Source organism: Xenopus laevis, chromosome 9_10L, assembly GCF_017654675.1.
Source record: "Xenopus laevis strain J_2021 chromosome 9_10L, Xenopus_laevis_v10.1, whole genome shotgun sequence".
NCBI lineage: Eukaryota > Metazoa > Chordata > Amphibia > Anura > Pipidae > Xenopus > Xenopus laevis.
This window is the reverse complement of record NC_054387.1, coordinates 105,447,309-105,460,256: the sequence shown is the minus strand read 5'-3', so window position 1 is coordinate 105,460,256 and position 12,948 is coordinate 105,447,309. Positions and strand designations below refer to the sequence as shown.

General features: G+C 39.4%; 1 protein-coding gene across 5 annotated transcripts in view; it reads right to left on the bottom strand.

The window, feature by feature from the left end:
- The window catches only part of mad1l1.L (mitotic arrest deficient 1 like 1 L homeolog), a 501,886-nt gene that overhangs the window by 137,454 nt on the left and 351,484 nt on the right, over positions 1-12,948 (bottom strand).

Below are 12,948 nucleotides of genomic sequence, written 5' to 3'. Positions count from 1 at the left end.
CTGTATTTTACTCCCATACTTTTTCCTGTTACAGATAGAGCTGTAGTATTTCTGGTCAGGTGATCTCTGAGGCAGCACACAGACCATCACAAAATGGTGGTTCAAGCTACAATATGTAAAAGGTTGATAATTACTGATCTATGCACACAGGATACAGAAAGATATAGTCAAATGGCAGCTGCTTTACCTTTAGGAACTCCTTGGAATTCTTCAAGGAAATTTAAAAAAGTGAAAAAAAAACAATAATTCTATAGCAATAGTATGTGGTTAATTATATTTTACAGTGGAACGGCTGTGTGATTTGGAGGATAAGGGCACATGCTAGTTTGAAAACAGATTAAGGTTTACAGATCGCTTTAAAAACTAAATCAAATTTTAGCTGGATTTTCTGTAAGGCGTCCCTGATTTCTCACCTCAACTGATAATCATATCCCAGACTGGGGTGTAGAGATTTTTCTCCAGACATAAAGACAGAAGACACATTGGGTTTGGTTGTGAGTACATAAACAAACCACTTGTAAAAGGTCTGCAAGTAGGTTTCGGTTTTCTCAAATATCTCAAAACCTGGTGCAGGCACATGGATGATCCAATAGCAAAATACTTTATGCATTCTCCATGGATCCTGTATCATTTAAAGGACTTTCCAGTACATTTATTGGCAAGAGGTTTTGACAACATGCAGGGGGTTGTCTTTATCAAAGTTTTGAGACGGTCCCTAGTCTGCAAGTGTTACAAACCAGCAGGACCTTACAGGTGAGTGAACCAAAGAAGATCTGTCCTGCTAAGGTGGCAAAGAAAGGTTTCTTTCCATTTAAAGCACATGTGGAAATGGAAAGAAATCACAGTAGATGATATGAAAAGCTGCATGGCACAGATTAATTTACTAGGCAAAGCTTACAAACTCAACACCTAAACAAACCTAATAGTTTAGTAACAACATAACATGACTATGGTGATGACATGGGAGGCAATCATTATAAAGTGACCACGTCTATGGTTGCAATATAATACCATTAAACTATCTCCACAAACACAGCCAAGATAAGAAATGTTTCTCTGTGCTAAAATGGCAATTAATTGCTTGTTAGAGAGACTGGTGGATGCATATGTCTTTTAACCTTAGGCATGATGCGCAGATCAATCTTGTCTTTGAACTGACAGAAAATCATTGTCATCTAAAAAGCCATTTATTGGTCTTTGTGGAATCAGGAGGTCCCATTCAATCTCTATAAGCCCACAGGTGTATGCATTTTCTATACATGCTGCTCGGCTGCGAACGGGGCTGCCAGCACTGTACAAGTCGCTGAAGATTAAGCAGACAATAGAAGACTGATTGCACAGCAGAAAGCGCAGGATAATGTAACATCTTCAATAAAGCAAGTGATCAATGTAAATGGCAATAATATGCTTGTTTGGATGATTAAGACTTACTTGTGCTCTGATGTCGTCCCAAGATAGTTAATATAGTAAAGGTGATTAAAATTCCAATTATAAATAACACAGAGTGATATTTTGAATAAGTCATCAGAAGGCTACTGCTGAATCTAAAGTAATTTACGTAACATAATTTATAAAAGGGAATTCCTACAGCCCAGGGGTGCCCAAAAGGTACCAGTAGACCTTTAGCTGGTGATAAGTAGATCTCAAGACACTGTCAACAAACAGCTTGTCTAAATCACCCTCTTGTTTCATGCTTTTCATTTAGATATTTAATTTTGTTAAGGTCACATATGAAATAGTTGTTTGTTAAATATAGCACTATACACTTTCTCATTAAGCAATATTTAAGTAATATGCTAACAGAATGCTAACAATATTTTATGGATGTAGATCATAATGGGATAACATCACAAAGTAGAACTCGCATTAGTAAAGTATGGGCACTCCTGATTTAGCTAGTCAGTGACAAATTCCTCCTGCCAACACCAATTTGAAAACAACAAAAACTGTGGGTGGCTACTTCCTGGACAATCATTATTCTCAAGCACGTGACAACTACAGGTAAATATTTAATAGCTATCCTTTGAGTTGACAATAGTATAACAATAGCAATGCACTTCAGAATCCTATCTCATTCATATCTCTATAGAGGAGACAACAAACTGAAAAACCAGGGATGTAACTAGAGAGGAACCAGATCCCAGAGTGTTGTGGCTTCATGAGGTGTAGAAGGCCTCTAGTCAACAAGTGCGATAAGCTATCTGAGCCTTATAAAAGAAGAGTGTCTCTTTCTCATAGTACAATAAATATATATTTGCATAACTATAGAGGAAGCAGACCCTCTGACTGCTGTGGGTTCATAAAATGTAAGACACCAAAGGCAACTGTCCTTTGAGTAGGCAATGGTAGAACATTAGCAAAACCATTCCTGATCCTCCTGTCAACCATATCTCAATAAGACAGACAACAGGCTAAACAACAGGGGAAGCAGACCCTCTGACTAGTGAGGTGAGGTCGGCCTAAAAAACCCACGGTGACCTGCAGGTTGACCACCAGTTGGGCAATTTGGCCAACCTTTGTAGGATAGGGTTGGCTGCGGGTCAGACTAGGGAAGTACACTTCTTCACTGCTCCAAAGATTCCCTATCTTGGAACCAGAGCAGTAAGTATAGAGTGAGAGAACATGGGTATGGGGTGGGCATGAGTCCTACAATGGCAACATTTTGTGGGTTAACCGTTAGGGTCATGTACGGGTTAAGGTTTTGTGGGTTACTGTCAGGTGCAGAGTTTTTCCTGAATCTTATGATTGAAAAGTGTCAATGATAATTTTGTTTTCACAATCATATGATTTTTTTATACCTTTTCCTTCAAGTAATCAATGGTGCAACAGTAGCAAAACCCTTTACCTTCCTCTCAATCATATCTCTATACAACAGGGTCAATGTACTTTTTTAAGTACGTGACATCTATATACTGACTATAATTTGAGAAGACATTGGTAAAAACCCTTTGTTGTACTTCCTTAATCATCAAAAAAAATAACTTATTCGCAAGAAGATCCTAGTTCTGTAACCGAGAAAACCTGTTCTATATGTGAGATCTGTCTAGAGTCTCTACATAGTTTATATTACTGAGAAAGTGTGACCACTACTCAACAAGCTTTGTGATAGAAGTTTATACAATTTATAATTACATTTTATGTCTTCACTTTCTTTAGAATTTGAATTTCCACTAGGCTTACATACAACCCTCAGCAATCTGCTACAGGCATTGAGAAATTGAGGATGGCTTCAGATGCAAGTGAGTGAGAGTATCAGCTTTACGTAATATAGAACACAGAAATAAGAAATGGCAGGTCGTCTTAGAGAAACTACACTCACTCTATATCTCTCAGCAATGTTCAAAATGTCATAGAATAGAGTGCTCCATATGCAGAGAACTTTGGAGATCTTGGCTGCATAAGGAACTGACCACCGGTCTGTCCTCCAGACCTCACAAACAATATGCAATTAGTCAGATGCGATTTATTAGAGGGTGTATGGACCCTTTAAATATATTAAATTTGAGAGCTTCTTAAAATACCACAAGCATCCCAGAACATTTTTCCCCAGCAGATAGTGTACATCATCTGCAAAATTCTGTTTGAATGGAAACCAAGAACAAATCAATAAATACATTTACTCCTGCAACTTCTTTGGGATTTTTACAGCCCTAACGAAAGCCATATAATTTTTAAACCAAAATGGGAATTAAATGCACTGAAAATCAAAACACAATGGGGACTTTTGGAGAAAAAGCAATACATCACGTCTGTCAGAGATTGCATTGGATTTAATAGATCTCAAACGTCTCATGTGTTAAATGAAATATTATTTTTTTTTTTTATAATAAATGCAATAGAATGCCATGAAGTAAAGCTCCCTTTTCCGTGCCGAGCATGTATAACGCTTATTCATTTCACAAGTATATTGGTGGGCTAAGTGAATAAAGAACGAGTCCACTAGTGACTTATCATAAGATTGGAACCGGCCAATAGGAAAAAGCTTAATAAGAGAAATGACTGGCTTATCTTTAAGCATAGAGAGTAAAGAAGAATAACCCAATTACCAGCTTTCATACACAGACGTAGATGTAGCGCCAACATATCTTAAAAATATGACTGTTTCTAAACATTTACCTTGCTCCTTATATATTATTGTCATTATTTGTAAGTCTAAAGCCTGCTGTCTCACTTGACATTTCTAATACAGCTATATGAATATGTCCTAGCAATGGATCACAAAGTAAACAAAAAGTCTGCAATTATCCTATTATCAATGTCAAAAAGATCACACACGGCCTCCAAAGAACAGGCTTTGCCAAGTCTGGAACCTTCTCATGTAATTAATAAAGATCTTATCTACTGGGCAGGTTATGGGTCAAAATACTTTCTTACTCAACAGAAACCTAAGCTCACTTGGATATCTGTTGTGTGAAAAAAATCCAGCCTGAGGTCAACATGCTGTAGTCGACGTAGTCTAAAGCCAACAGTTCCCAGCAGGGTTGGATTAATAAAAAATATTTGTATTTGGAGCTCCTCATTACAGGGTTTTGATCTCCTCAAATAAAAAGCACAATAGATATGTTGAAAAGTAAATTTAAAAAAAGTCATCTGCCATCGTTTTCATGCAGTTATTGAAGATGATGTGTTTTAAAGAATGTTTTCAGTTTATTAGGACCCATTCTCACCTCTGAAATTTGTTATCACCATGATTTGAACCTTCATGCTCTTTCGGACGTATTTTGGTGGTCTTTTCTACTAAATGCCATATATTTTAACCTGGATTGCACAATGGAGCATGCCTAGTGTCACGTATGTCAAATCCAAACTCCAGGGGAGTGACGGTTTCCTGTATAGACATACTCTTCTGCCTTTAACAGACATCTTTTGGTCCCCAGCTTCTCAGATGTCACCAAATGAGAATCAAGTACTCTCACTGTGGCAGGCAAGGGTGCTGAACATATACTCTTGGGGACGGACCCATAAGGAAGGGGCTGGATGTAGTCAGACAAGCCAGGTCGGAACCAGATTAACAGGAGAAGAATCTTGAGGAAAACGCAAGTCAGGAACAAGCTGGGAACCTAGGAGGCAGATTCCCTAAAGGGCGAAGTGACTAACACTAGCGAAAATACGCCAGCGTGACGTCATTTAGGTGCGTCGCAGATTCGCACTCTATAGCCAGGCGGATTTTCGCTCTGGCGATTGGATGTAACTCCGCAAATTCACTAAAATGCAGATTTTACTGAACGTTACCTCTTTCGCCAGCTCAGACCAGGCGAAGTGCAATGGAGTGCATAGGACTTCCTCAATTTTTAGTGCAAAATTTTTCTAAGCCCCAAAAAACGCTGGGGTCTTTTCCTTTTTTCTGAGTGATAGTCTGCAAAGGGTCGTACATTTTTTTTTGGGGTAACCGGGTTCCCCCCCTCCATTTTCTAATATATGGAACATAAACTATACAGTGGGCTCATGAGTAGGGCATTATAACAACTCTATTTTATTTATTAAGGTCCCCTGGACTTGTGTAATGTAATGTATTTGCTTAAACATATACGTCCATGTAACTTAAACATTTCATGATGTATGCAAATTAGGCAACGCTAGCGCATCTTGCTTTGATTGCCAAAATAACGCTAGCGAAAAGTCGCCAGCGTTCGGCTCCCTCGACGCAAATTCGCACTTTAGTCAATTATCTTTGTCCTAGCGAATTAACGCCTGGTGAATCGTTTCGATGGATGCAAAGCCGTTGCTGGTGAATTTTTGCCAGTTAGGGAATTTGCCCCTAGAACAAAGTAAGCTTGACCAATAACAGGCAGTAAGTGTGTGCAGAGCAGGGGGTTATATTGCCAGACTAATTGCTAATACTGATCACCTGTGTTGAAATTAGTAACAGATGAAACAAGCCAAGCCTACTTGCAAATGGGATAGCAATAGCAGTGAACCAGGCCCTTAAGGGCAGGACTTCACGGGCGATTTCGCAGCGATCCGACGCGCTGCAAAAAATCGCATGCGTCACGTCGGATGCGATGGAAACAAGGTAAGTAGATTTTGCGCAGCGCATCGGATCGCAGCGAAATCGCCCGTGAAGTCCTGCCCTTACTGTCTGCTTATATAGACAGGTCAGCGGTTCAACATCAGGTAGGATGCTACACCTAGCCAGTGGCAACATGCTACAAACGTTAGTATGGTTGTCATGTTGCAAATATTTTAAAAATGTGTGCAGTTTTTGCAGATTAGATATGTTCCAATGGACAAATACAATAATTAGGGATGCACCAAATCCAGCATTCGCTTCAGGATTAGGCCTTTTTCAGCAGGATTCTGCCGAATCCTTCTGTCCGGCCGAATCAAATCCTAATTTGCATATGCAAATTAGAGACGGGGAGGAAAATTTTTGTCACAAAACAAGGAAGTATCCCACTTAATACAGAAAGTCAGCGAATGATCTTTGGCCAAAAAAATAGTTTTGGTTAGATAGATATATATATTCCCTTACAACCCAATGTGAATAATCTTTATAGACACACCATATATTATTATTCCTGTATATACTTGAAGTTTACTAATACTATTATTCTAAAGGTTATTGGTAATCAGAAAAAAATTCAGCATTTCATCATCAGTGAATATTTTTGCGAAACCACCACTGCAACAAAATGCCCATAGACCCCAACATATTTTTGCAGCGAAAAACGGCAAACGCCCATAGACTCCAATGTATTTTAAGCAGGAAAAGTCACCATGAAAAAAAAATGTTTTGTTAATTTATGAAGTTTCCCACAATTTTGCTCATTTTTAGCAAAATGGGATTCACTCATTACTCCTTGCTATGCCACCTATGAAATAATTTATGAACTTCAGCGATTCAGTACTCATGGATATTCAGCATGTTCCAGTATCCGAAGACCTTATAACTGTGTTCCTAAATATATAATTTAACTTTCTCAGTAAGTCAGTGTCATAATTCTGTACTATTCTACCTAAATTGTTGTACCTGACTTGGGTATAAGCTGTGCTGGCAGATGTTTCTGCATACAAAAATGTAACGGGGAGATTGACCAAAAGCTTTTAGATTTATAAACATCATTGGCTACTGCTGGGCTCAAAACATCTCTCTTGGCATCATGAATTTGATTTGGATACAATAATATAGAATCCCTATTTCCCATGATAAATGGATCCTGAAGCGGATGACCGAAAAATAAATTGCAAGGTATTTTGCTGCTGAAAATAAGTGATCAGATCATCACCATAATATTTATGTGTTGAAACACACATTTTCTCTCCCAGATTGCCTTTCCGCTCTAATCCGTGCAAGGAAGAAGCCGTCTGCTGACAATTTTCCCTGAATACAAATTAGGAATAAGTTGAGGTTACTGCAAATGCATTTTCCCTGTCTGAGTGAAATCTGAAGATTTTTTGGATAGATCCTGTTCTCTCCTTATAGCAAGAACAACATTGGGTATTAACATTAGGCCAGCCAAGGACTCGGGTCTGGATTGGAATTCAACATAGGCTGGAGCATTTCAAGTAGGAATGCACCGAATCCAGGATTTGGTTCGGGATTTGGCCTTTCCTGCAGGATTCGGCCGAATCCTTCTGCCTGGCCAAACCGAATCCGAATTTGCAAATGCAAATTAGGAGTGGAGAGGGAAATCACGTGACTGTCTCAAAAAGGAAGTAAAAAATGTTTTCCCCTTCCCACCCCTAATTTGCATATGTAAAATAGGATTCGGATTTGGTTCGGTATTCGGCCGAATCTTTCACGAAGGATTCGGGGGTTCGGCCGAATCCAAAACAGTGGATTTGGTGCATCCCTAATTTCAAGTTAAGCCCCCTGGTCTCAGAATGATCTTCTGGTGTGGTTTCAGCTCTCAGAATGTCTAGGGATTATAATTGTCAACACAAGTGGACTAAAATAGCCATCAGGCACAGCACATTGTTGTTCTGCTCTGATTTACAGCTCAAGGAATTGCCATTCAAATCTTTAATAAACACTAGGAATGCAATTAATTTAATTCTTAAAAATCATCAGCTTCTTGGCTGGAGGAGTTCCAGCATCTCTGGGCAGCTGGAAGCACACAAATGTTACATGACTGATGTATCTGGTTTCACATTAGACAGTATTTTTTATCATGCAGGTGTTAATATCAACAATCAATGTTTTTCTCTCCAAATATATGGAGTTACTATATTGTTATAGAAAATAATTATCCTCATGCTGACATTTACAAAACATGAACTGCCTGATTATCAGTGGAGACATTCTCTATTGGACAAAGCAGAAAAGTGGTGCTTTACAAAAGAAATACATTTGAGCCCTTCTGTTTAGAAAGATCCCAATCAGTAACTTGTGAGATGGAAGAATTCTTCATCAGCCCAGGGGTAGTACATCAATACCTGGCTCCCTAGTGTTTAAATCAGAAGGGAACTTATGCCCAGTCTCTTGCTGGATTTCATCATATACTAACTAGCAGAAGGTGGATCTGCAAGAGGTGAGGTAGGTCTCAGTATAAGAGTCAGAGGAATAAGGTAACCAACCCTTAGTGATGCTGGGGTGAAGGGACTCCTGTGATAGTAAACCCCCAAGGCCAGTGAGAAACTGTAGTCCTATGTCCCACCAAGAAGGAATAGTGAGGTGGTTAGTATACCCAAGATGTCACCCACCTTAGTGTAGGTACCGCAGATGGAACTGGACTCAAAGAGGCTTCTACTGGATGGAATTCATTTCATTGTTGTGTCCATTCTACACCTTCACCATTTTCTATCTTCAACCTGACTAGGTGTGAGAGTACATAATACTGCCTGATGTTGATGAATCTACTTGCTGCACCCATTTTTCACCCACGTTTACAAAGAAAATACCTTTGCGGTTTGAAAAAAATGTTTTATGGTTAGGAACCAGTCGTGGCCATTCTTTATACTGTCACAGTACTGAATGCTTGGGACCTGGGGTTTTCCAGATAAAGGATCTTTCCATAATTTGGCTATTCTAAACATTAAACAAACCCAATAGGCTGGTATTGCTTCCAATAAGGATTAATTATATCTGAGTTTGGATCAGGTGGGTTTTGCTTGAAATAATATATAACTAATATCTTAGTTTGGATCAAGTACAAGGTGCTGTTATTATAATAGAGAAAAAGGAAATAATTTTAAAAAACTTGGATAAAATGGAGTCTACAGGAGAAAACATAATGTAATGTTAATTCAGAGCTATCTGGATAAAGAGTTTCCGGATAATGGGTCCCATTCCTGTACTAAGATAGCAACAACACCTCTCCCCCGGACACTTCCAGCAATGTAACAAAACTCTGTTGTTTAATGTGGTCGAGAAGGGATTTCCTTGACCCCCACCCAGTTTTGGGTACAGTGTACAGAAATGAAGACTAGCTAAAGAAAGAAAAATAGGAACTATTGGGCTGTAAGCACCTGTATATGTTAAGTGGAGCCATAAAGAGAAAAATGTTCTTGCCATATAATATGCCCTATATGAATGAAAGGCAATAAATGCATACTGTTACTTGTACATTAAAGCCTATATTGTTCCCTATTGGGCATATTAGCAAGTCAAATTCCACAGTAAACAGAAAAGAAACGCAGCTGATCATTTTTCCAGACGAAAACGATTTCACGATTCAGTGTGACTTTTATACATTGATTTTTTCTCTGCCCATGCCTTAATAGGAAAATGATAAATACCCAAATCATATTCATTTTTAAAAGAAACATGGAAATAAAACGGATGGATAAAAATGACCAAAAAAAAAAAAAAGTTAGAAGAGGAAAGTGACAAATAATCTCGAAGTATTGCTCTGGCACATCTAAAAGATAAATGATATGCATGATGCCGCGCTTTCGGAATCAAAATTTCGGGTAGGGGCCTTACGCTGAAAAATGACTGTGTCAGAAATCAATAGCTGTGCAATATGGAGCTTCAGGGGGTAAAAAAAAAGTTCTGCTACCAGATAGTAATTTGAGATTTGCGTTGTACATTTACTTCAATGAATAATTCACACAATTTTGGCTAAATAAAAGATACACCACTTGCTGTTTCCTGTGAATAATATTCCGGCCATTTTCCTGCTGCGTTTGAGTTGGTTCTTTGTACAGTAAAGGGGGGAACAGATTTATCTTGACTTCCGATGTCGCCTGAGCTTATTGCACGGAGCTGGGAATCTTAATCATGTCCAACATACAGCAGGCAGCTTTAAAAAGGAAAAAAGTTTTCCCAAAGAAGCCAAACTGAACCCCTACTAACTAAGCTGCCCTGATTGTCCTACCACATATCTAGCAATCGTTTGCCTCTTCATCAATCATTTCTTACTGAGCTCCTTATTCTGCGCTCTGGGTACAAGGGGGCACCCTCTGAACTAGTTTAGGAATCTCAGAGCATTATTATAATGCACATTTTTCAAGACCACATGGATTGCCTTCTTTCATTATTGCAATACCGTTGTAGGGCATCAGTAGAGCAAGCAAATGTCCATGAAGCACTGGGGCAACACTGACCTCCCAATCTCCCTTGACAGGACAGAGCTGCAGATTGGCTACTTACATGATATGCTGCATGCTTGAAATGAGCCCACTAGTGATATGTGGGTCAACTTGAGCCCAACCTATACCCCAGTCTTCTCTTTCAGTATGCTACTACTGTGCATGCCTGTGGTTCCAAGAGAGTGAGTCTTAAGGAGGAGAGGAGGAGTGTACTTCCCCAGTCAGCCCACACCAATCCCCAAGCTGCAATGGTTAGCCAAATCTCAACCCAAACCCATGGGTTACCGCGTGTCTCCAGTCAACCCGCACATCACTAGGGACCACTTATAACCTTCAGCATACACTGGACGGGGTCACACTGGGTGACTGATGCCTAAATGCCTTATAAGGCAGACTAGGGTTTCCGGCGCCTCATGAATATTAAAGGGGAACTTAAGATTATACTACAGAATAATGCTAGAAATGCGGTCTTTTGTATGCTAAACATAAACATGAACTTACTGATCCAGAAGCCTAATTAAATAAATGATTTATGTTTTCAAAGTTGGCCACAGGGGGCTGTCATCTTGTTACTATGTTAAACAACTTTGCAAGACCAAGACTATGCACATGCTCAGTGTGATCTGGGCTTCAGTTGGGAGGTTAAAGCATAGGGATCATCATCAATTATCAAAACAGCACAAGTCAAATAATATATGCCATAGAAGCTGATATAGCAAGACTAATAATCAGAATATACAGACTGCACTGGGTCTGTGGATATGAATCTCTGCACAGTAGCCGCTGCTCTACAGGGAAACAAACAAAGCTGCTCGAGGTCAGGGAAGTAAGGTGGGGGGGGCTCCCTTCTGCTGTTTTCAAGTATGGTCGTTTCCCTGCAGAGCAGTTAGGGACCATCTGTAGTTTCCTATCTGCAGCAGTCAGAACAAGTAAAACGAAGGGGGTATTTCACATTGCATACAGTCAGGTTTCTTATAAAAATGGTAGACATTTTTTAATTGAAGTATATTGGAGATAGATTTCTTTTTCATTAAAGAAAGTAAAAATGGGATTTTTTGCCTTTACATCCCCTTTAATGAGGAAGAGAGGAGCAGATGTGCTAAAATCAGTGCTTCCTTTAAAAGAACAGTTTCCGCTTGTGTGTGGCTACACAAAGCTGAGCGGAGATCGGCTTTAAATTGCCAGCTTTTTTATTATTATTATTAACATGTATTTTAATAGTGCAGCATATTTTGCAGCGCTGATCTCTGCTCCCCTTGGCTCTGAGTATCCACTAATAAGAGTAAACTGTTATTTTAAATGCAGCATTTATTTATTTCAATACATCCACTTTTCTCTGCCTAATTAATAATCAGCAGGCAGAGAGAAGCATGAAGGCAACACTAGTCGACCCTGAGCCTTAAACTAGGGCCACACCGGGCCGAAACCAGCCTGCTTAAACCTGCAGGCTGAATTCATCCCCTGTGTATTCACTCCGGAGTCGACACAAGAGTTCCAAATGTGAAAAGAAGGAGGCTAATGCTTGTGGTAGGGGATGAGTTCGGCCTGTGGATTTCAGCAGGGTGATTTCACCCCCGAGTGGGCCTAGCCTTGGCAACCAATATATACACATATACAGTATGTTCCTGTAGCTGACAAGATACTGAAAGGAAACCAAAAGCAATGAAAGTTATTGTTCTCCTTTAGTTTCGATTTACAAGACATTGCTGCTTGCCTCTGAATAGCTGTAGGTTCCCCTCGGTTTGTGACCCTCCTGGGTGTCTAACCTAAGGAACCATTTAAACTTATCCAGTGCAGTTTCCCTCGGGCTGCATTGTTTGCTTGCAGATTATGAGAAATAGTTCAGAGCGCTCCCAACAATATGGATTTCCTGCACGCTGAAACAATTCATGCTGTGTAGATTGTTACCTTAACACTCAGACACTGACCTGAGTTTACTTTTGGCTGCGGGGATGTTTGTCCCTGTGAAATAAAATGTTGCCAATTGCACATAAACTAAAAATAAAGTACAAATGATGAAGCGTTGCTGCAAACTTCATGGCCGAAAGGTCAGAGCAAAAGGATTTCGCTTTAGGGCTCACAGTCTCCCAACTTGTGTGATTACAATTCGCAGACACCCCTGGCTAGACAAGTCCAAGTTCACTTTGTCGAGTCTTAAAGGGATATCAGAGTTATAAGCCTTTGCTTATGACAGAAAAAAGTAATTTTTTTTTTTTTAGAGTAGTGCAGTTTTAAAAACAGATTTACTTAAACCAGGGGTGGCCAAACTTTTGGCTTCCCTGGGCCACATTGGAAAAAGAAAAATTGTCTGGGGCCAAACATGAAATACAGAAACACTTTTGATTTGTAAAAGTAAAGAAAATACACAGAAAAGAACTACAATACCAGTTGGATAACCAGATGGAGCTATACACTGGAATATGGGACAATTGGATATTAAATAGACTTATTATTATGTTATGACATTTCCTCGGG